We start from the raw sequence: 7126 nt of genomic DNA, 5'->3' as shown, positions 1-7126 counted from the left end.
TCCAGTTTGTACACGAAGTGCGTCCAGTTTTTGCCGTAACCCTCTCTACTCTTTTGCACATACTATGTGGGTGAAATGATGATACCATGCCAAGTTTCGACATTTTCAGAGTTCATTTTGTAGTGATTTTCAATTTCACGGTCATTTAGCTCTCTAAACAAATCGGTAAATGACTAAAAAATAGCAAATGATGTCAGAAAGTTTTGAAAATTGATGACGTCGCTTTGAATGGTGTGTACGGAACGCAAAAAGTCTGGAGTTGTAATAAGTTTAAAAAAATGAAGTGCCCATGTAACAGATGAGTTCTCGTCAGAAACCCTGATACTTCGAAAGAGATTGTCCAGTTTGTACACGAAGTGCGTCCAGTTTTTGCCGTAACACAAGAAGTACGGAGTTGTAATAAGTTATTAAAGATAAAAAAGAGGCACAATGCTCGTTAATTAGCTTCAAGCCTTTCGGAATAGTGCAAACTGCACTGCACATAGCTCCGTGCAGTCTACACTATTCCTCAAGGCTTAAAGCTAAGCAACGTGCAGATAAGCATTGCGCCTCTCCTTCATCGTCTCTGCACTCAGGGCTTATAAACCGCTCCTAGTGCCTCTCTCTTCGCGAGGTGGGACTAAAAACAGCTTACTAAGAAACTATAGTACCGGTTCATGGCATGAACCGGTACTAAAGGTGCCCGTGGGGCCCCAGCCTGACCACAGCCTGACGCAGCCTCATTAGTACCGGTTCGTGACACGAACCGGTACTAAAGGTTGCTCACGAACCGGTACTAATGATCTCCGCCCGCCTAGCCGTTGAAATCGGCACTAATGGACACATTAGTGCCGGCTCAAAATCAAACCGGCACTAATGTGCTTCACATTTGACCCTTTTTCTACTAGTGTGACCAGGAAGTCCGGGCACCGCTGAAGGTTGCCGACACGCTGGACTACCAGCCCGGACCCGCCTCTCTGGACCCGGATGAGATCGATATTTTGTTATATGCTTAGGCTATAAACTGTGACCATCGACTATCCACCTCTATGCACATGTTTCACTCAACTTCCTAATAAACGATAAAATCTTAGCCATAAATCAGAGATCTAACGATCAAAATAATCCAGTTGATCTTGATTAACTAGTACCTTGAAATGGTCCCCATATTGTGATTTTAGTATATACTCCCTCTATACACTAATATAAGATCGTTTTGGTTACTAAAGTAGCGATCTAAACGATCTTATAGTAGTTTAAAGAGGGAATAATAGATAATATAAATTTCCAATCGCAAATCAATACTCTAGATGACTACGATTTTGCTCATATATGGGTGTGGGCCACCGTAAAAAAATAAAATGAACAGAAAAAAATTCCTAGTTATCAGGCAGAGCATATACTGATTGCAGTATACTTGACATTAGTAATGTACTCACTACGTTCTCAAATACTACTTGTCATGGGTTTTTTCTATCAAAATTTATATTAATTAATGTTGTAGATAATAACAAGATCCGTTGAAGAAGAAACTGGAGTGACAGACAAATTTGATGCGCACGACAAGCATTGACCAACAACAAAATATAGTGAATGAATGCGGCTGCTTTCCGTGCACGCTCACATGCACAACTTTTTCTTTTTCTTTACTAGTCTCTCATGTTATAAATACTACAACTTGTCGCATCGTGTCGGAGATTTTCGAACCTTGTTGGAACCTTTTCTTTCGTTAATAAGATGGCCGTATGCATCACTCTGATGCAGAGGCCGGGAGACCCCCCTTTTCGAAAAAAATATACGAGCTTCGTCTTTCATAACAGCAATCAAACAATAAGCCAGAAGCACAATTCAGTCTTGGAGCCAGTAACAGTCGTTTGAAACATGGAAAGCAATCGTAATCATGAGGGCAGGATGCACTCGAGTCCCAGGTAAGGAGAGAAATGGCACGAGAAATTAGAGGGTGCAATATTTCCTGGAAATGAGAGGCATATGGGAACACAACCCTTGTGACTGCAGGAAATCAAGTGGTGAGATCGATTTGGACTTCCACCTCCCGCCCTTGGCAGCATCTTCACATTCCTTGCAGCCCGGCCGTCCAGGCCATCTTTCGAGCTTCCACCTCCTGGACGATCGGCGACGGCATCACCTGCCTATTTTGGGATGACCATTGGATCAACGGGCTCTCCATCACCGAGCTGGCTCCGCTCCTCCACGCCCTCGTCCCCCACCGACATCGCAGAGTCCGCACCGTGGCCGCTGGTCTGGCCTCCGATGCCTGGATCCACGATGTGCAGGGCCATCTACCCCCCGAGGCGCTAGTTCAATACGTCCTTCTCTGGACGCGGCTTCAACAGGTCACGCTCTTCGCCTCGCCGGACGCCCTCACCTGGCGCTGGACCCCGAGGGGCGTATACTCCGCCAAATCCTGCTACAAAGCTCTTTTCGTCGGCTCTACTATCGAGCCCTCCTGGTGCCTCACCTGGAAATCCTGGGCACCCCTACGCATCAAGATCTTTCTCTGGCTCGCCTTCCAAGGACGATGCTGGACCGCCAACCGGCTTGCTCGCCGCGGCCTTACCCTCGCCCCTCTTTGCCTCCTCTGTGGCCAGGAGCCCGAGACCATGGCGCACTTGCTCGCGGGCTGCGTCTTCTCCAGGCAAACCTGGCACGAAGTCCTTTCTTGGCTTCGTGTCCCCAACATGCCGCTTCCAGGCCCCGGGCTGTGCTTCCGCGACTGGTTCTCCCAGTCCATGGAGGACGCCCCCACCGCCCTTCGCCGCGGCCTAGCCTCGCTCATCATCCCCACTGCATGGCGCATCTGGAAGGCGAGAAACGCATGCGTCTGCAACAGAGCAACCCCCTCTATCCCGCTCCTCGTCCACGACATCAAGGAAGACGCCCGCAACTGGGCCGCAGCCGGAGAGAAGGGGCTCAGCAACATGCTCCCGCCCGTATAGTATCTCTATAGGGGATGCGCATCCCCCTTCTCTATGTATGCGCCCTTGTAGCTCTCGTTCACGCCCTTGGTGTACGTGCATGCGAGGCCACCCCTGTAACTGCTTTTGTTCCATCCTTCTATCAATGCAATGATACGCAAAGCTTTTGCGTATTCACGAAAAAAGATCGATTTGGACTTGCCAGAAACATCGGGCCCTTGATGCGGCTGGCCATCTTCCAGTTCATCAGTTTACATGGCGTCAGCCAGCAAGGCTATTGTCGCCTTCCTCGTTGGAAGCTGGGCACGGCTCACTTTTGGATGTAGCAAACCAGCACGCAAGGCCCTGCTTATTGAACTAATGCGCTAGCCAAATTTTTTAAAAATCCGAACTGATAGAAAGGACTAGTCAACGTATTTAACACCATTCAGTAGTCTTGTTTTGGTAATATTAGTGAAACAACGTCCATAGGAATACTGATAATGTCAGGTAGGAAAAAAAGAAAGCCATAGATGACAGCCAACATCCGACGTCGAAGCTGTTTGAGCTAGTCAGAGTATCTCAACGTGTGCTGACTGTGCGCAAATCTGCTTCCGTTATGTTTGAACTGAATAAAACACTATTTTATGTGGAATGTAATGAAAATGTGGAAAATACATAGGAGCTCCTGGGTGCTCCACACTCCTATACGAATATATTAAACATAAAAACTACCAAAGAAAACTGAAATTTCTGGATATCAAACCTAGGTTCTCAATCTACTCCCGTGTGAAATTTCCTAAAGAAATACCAAGAAACGTATCCGTGGTGAAAGTAATGCTGTCCGAACAAAAATTCATCCAAACAATTTTTTCTATACATAGGAATTTTTTGCCTTTTTTGCCACGAATACGTTTCCTGGTAGGTTTTTCACGAAATTTCACGCGGGAGTATATCGGGAACCCAGGTTTGATATCCCAAAATCTCACAGTTTTTTTTTTCAAATTTCTCGGTATCTTTTTTTGAATTTAATGTTCGTATAGTGGCGTGGAGCACCCAGGTGCTATAAATCCGCTTCCTGAAAATGTGCTCTAGTCTTCTTGGTTGGAATAACAACACGCGACATATTTGTATATTTACATGGTTGAAGGCAGTGTCTTTATGTTGATGTTATGCCTTTGATTGTACAAGAAGTTTGACTTGACGATATCAGGTAATTCATTTTCTTTAAGGCGCCACTTCAGAAGAAAAAGTCTTAGTCATATGGTTTCGTATATTGTCTAGGTTTTTGTCGTTGCTCCGTGTTTCAACTTTCAAGCACTCTGCTCTTTCCCGAAAGGAAGGTGAAGAACCTGATGCCTTTCTACTTTCTTGTTGGTGCTTTAGCCACGTTACCTTGCATCAATTTAAATGAAATTATGTCTATGCGCATGTGCTGACGTAGATGCAGGGAGGTTTATTTCTTCTCGAAATAAATATACAGCTTGGATATTGTATCATTTATTTGGTACATGAGACTTCGAAGAACCTGTGTTAAATGCCCACCGACCTTCCATTAGATACAGACAGGGAGACACCGCCCTTATAAATCCCATTGCAAAAATGTCTACTATTGTTCGCTGTTAAGTTTCAAGTGCAATTCAGTTGTCTTTGCTCTTTCAAGAGGGGTCTATTGCAGAGTTGAAACTCCGTTGCATGATAAGATGGTTCCTTCATCCGACAGTTGTTCTACAAGGACAGTTTATGACCATGTCATAGATTTTCATTAACCACTACAAGTCGACAGTTTTTGGGTGCACGCGATGCCATCCGTACCATATGCTCTTGCATGAGTATTGTTTGCCGAGGTTTGTGCTTTCTATTTTAAAGCACGTTCAGATTCCGTGAGATGAGTTCTTCACAATGCGATGTGCACCAAGATGTTGCACTATGAGCTATGCGCTCGTTCAGGCACCACAGGAGATAGGATGACTTATGTCATTTGATGATTGAGCAGTTTCGGTTTTTTGAGGTCAGTGGCACAGACTCAGACTTTTATTGGGAGACCAAGTTTTGTTAGTCTGCTTTGTTGATAGTTGTGCTGTTTTCTGGACGACCTACTGATTGATTTGCTCAATATGACTTCATGAGAAGTTTATTAGTCCTATGGACGTTTCCAGGCACAAGGTTTACTTGTGATGACTTTAATTGAGGAGTTGATGCTATCTATAATTATTGTAAGGGATTTCGTCTCAAGGTGGAGTGTTATTTTATTGTGTTCCGAATCCCATACAAGTGTTGTACTATGGATGGAGTCCTACCGGACTACGGCATGCCAACCGTGCTAGACGTAGCATGACTACAACTCTGTTTCGTGTCCATCAAGAAAGAGAGTTGTTTGCCCCTTTATATAGTACCAACTAGTCATAGAATAGATGAGAGAGAGATCCACCAGATTAGCAAGTTGAGGGTTTGTCCTCTCGTGTAATGTAATACTCCTCCCAATTATAATGGTACGCCGTCGTGCGTTCCATGATTTTTTCCCGCAAGGGTTTTTCACGTAAAAATCCGTGTCTCTTTATCTCGTTTATTTCTCGTTATTATCTAACACAATCTCTTCTATTTTCTCTTACCTATTGTAGCTCCCTTTACGAGACCAGTAGGTACCGGTCAGTAGAACTAGCACTAAAGCCGACAAACTGACCTTGTGACATGCGGGGAAGGAGAGATAGATTTGTAATGAGAAGTCTTAACTTGAACTTAGACAATGTGTTCGGTGTCTTGAGAATGGGAGGCATGCAGAAGCACATCATGAGTGTAACCTTTGCATTTCGTTGCTCCACTGGTTGTAGCCTGCATGCGTTGGAAAAATGTTGAAGGGCCGGCTTCTTGTAAGGGAGCTAGACGAGATATTTCAGTGGCCAGAAAGTTTGTCGCAGCCTCTCGAGTCAGGTGCAAGATCCGCTCGTTTTTGTCCACTAAAAATCAAAGAAGGTCCACGGGATTTTGATGCGATGGCTATGGGGGGAAGGTACATCTGTTTCTTTCGTTTCAACGTATACAAGTGGTGTGCAACCAACAGAAGTAGCTCCATTTAGAAAATTGTTATTTAGATCATGATGTTTATTCAATAAATCACAAAAAAATAAAAGCAATGGATATGTATAAAAACCGCAAAACACCTGATCCATGGAGACACACATGGTCACACCCGAGCAACACTTACAATTGATGCAGTAAGTTAATCTTCTCTTCATTTTTGATTTCCTGGATGAAAAGGCAGATCGTTGTCTATTCAACTAATCATTTAGTCACTCATTTGTGTGGCTTAGAGAATCTCCACCGGATGGACTATTGTGGCTAAGAGCTCACCCTCTTCATCAGATAGTCTATATTAACATCCTCTGTATTTTCTCGTCTAAATGTGAATAATATCTTATATGACTATTTTTCTAATGATTCTAATTCAATGACAATTTCTAAAGTTCACATGTTTTAATTTTGCGAATTTCTAGCACAAGATAATTTTGTTATTGTACTATATGCTAATTCGTGATTGTGGTAAATTAGCATGATATTCTTACTATTTCCTGCAGGAATATCGTTTTTTTAAGAATGATTACCACCAGCCTCTACACCGAGCGATACATACATCCATACTTATTGCATTATTCAATAAAGGTCTCACAAAATAAACACATAAATCAACCCAAAGCCACCTTCCTGACCAAAACTGTCGCTCTATACCTACAAGATTGAAGATGTGCCCTGACCGCGCATCATGCACACCAAGAAATCCGGTGGTCTCACCATGTCATCCGCTGGCTAGCAGGGAGAACCAACCTGTCTAGCAGACCCTCAGCATGCACCGCATGCGCAGGCTGTATAATTTGTCGGCACCTTCTTCCGCGGTTACATCTTCAGGGACAATCAATGCACTGATCTTAACAGACCCTTCTTCCGTCAACGCCACCACGACGCCGAACAATGCATGCCTCATGCGCGCGCACATCAAACTGTATCTAGCGCCAGTATCCCGCTGCACTTTCCCACTAAGACTCGCCGGCGTCAAAACAATAGATGGCACGCCGCTCGACCTTGGTCACCGCACGACAAGCAAACGGAGACCTACGACCAGCCACCAAACCACACACTTGTCCCTCCTTCCGGTGTACAACCCGAAACATGATGCCCCCATGGGGGTGACGACGCAGGAACTTTACCATCATCTGATCCAGAAATCATGAATCTGG

Source organism: Triticum aestivum, chromosome 3D (assembly GCF_018294505.1).
Source record: "Triticum aestivum cultivar Chinese Spring chromosome 3D, IWGSC CS RefSeq v2.1, whole genome shotgun sequence".
NCBI classification, from domain to species: Eukaryota; Viridiplantae; Streptophyta; class Magnoliopsida; order Poales; family Poaceae; genus Triticum; species Triticum aestivum.
Note: the sequence above shows the minus strand (reverse complement) of the source record.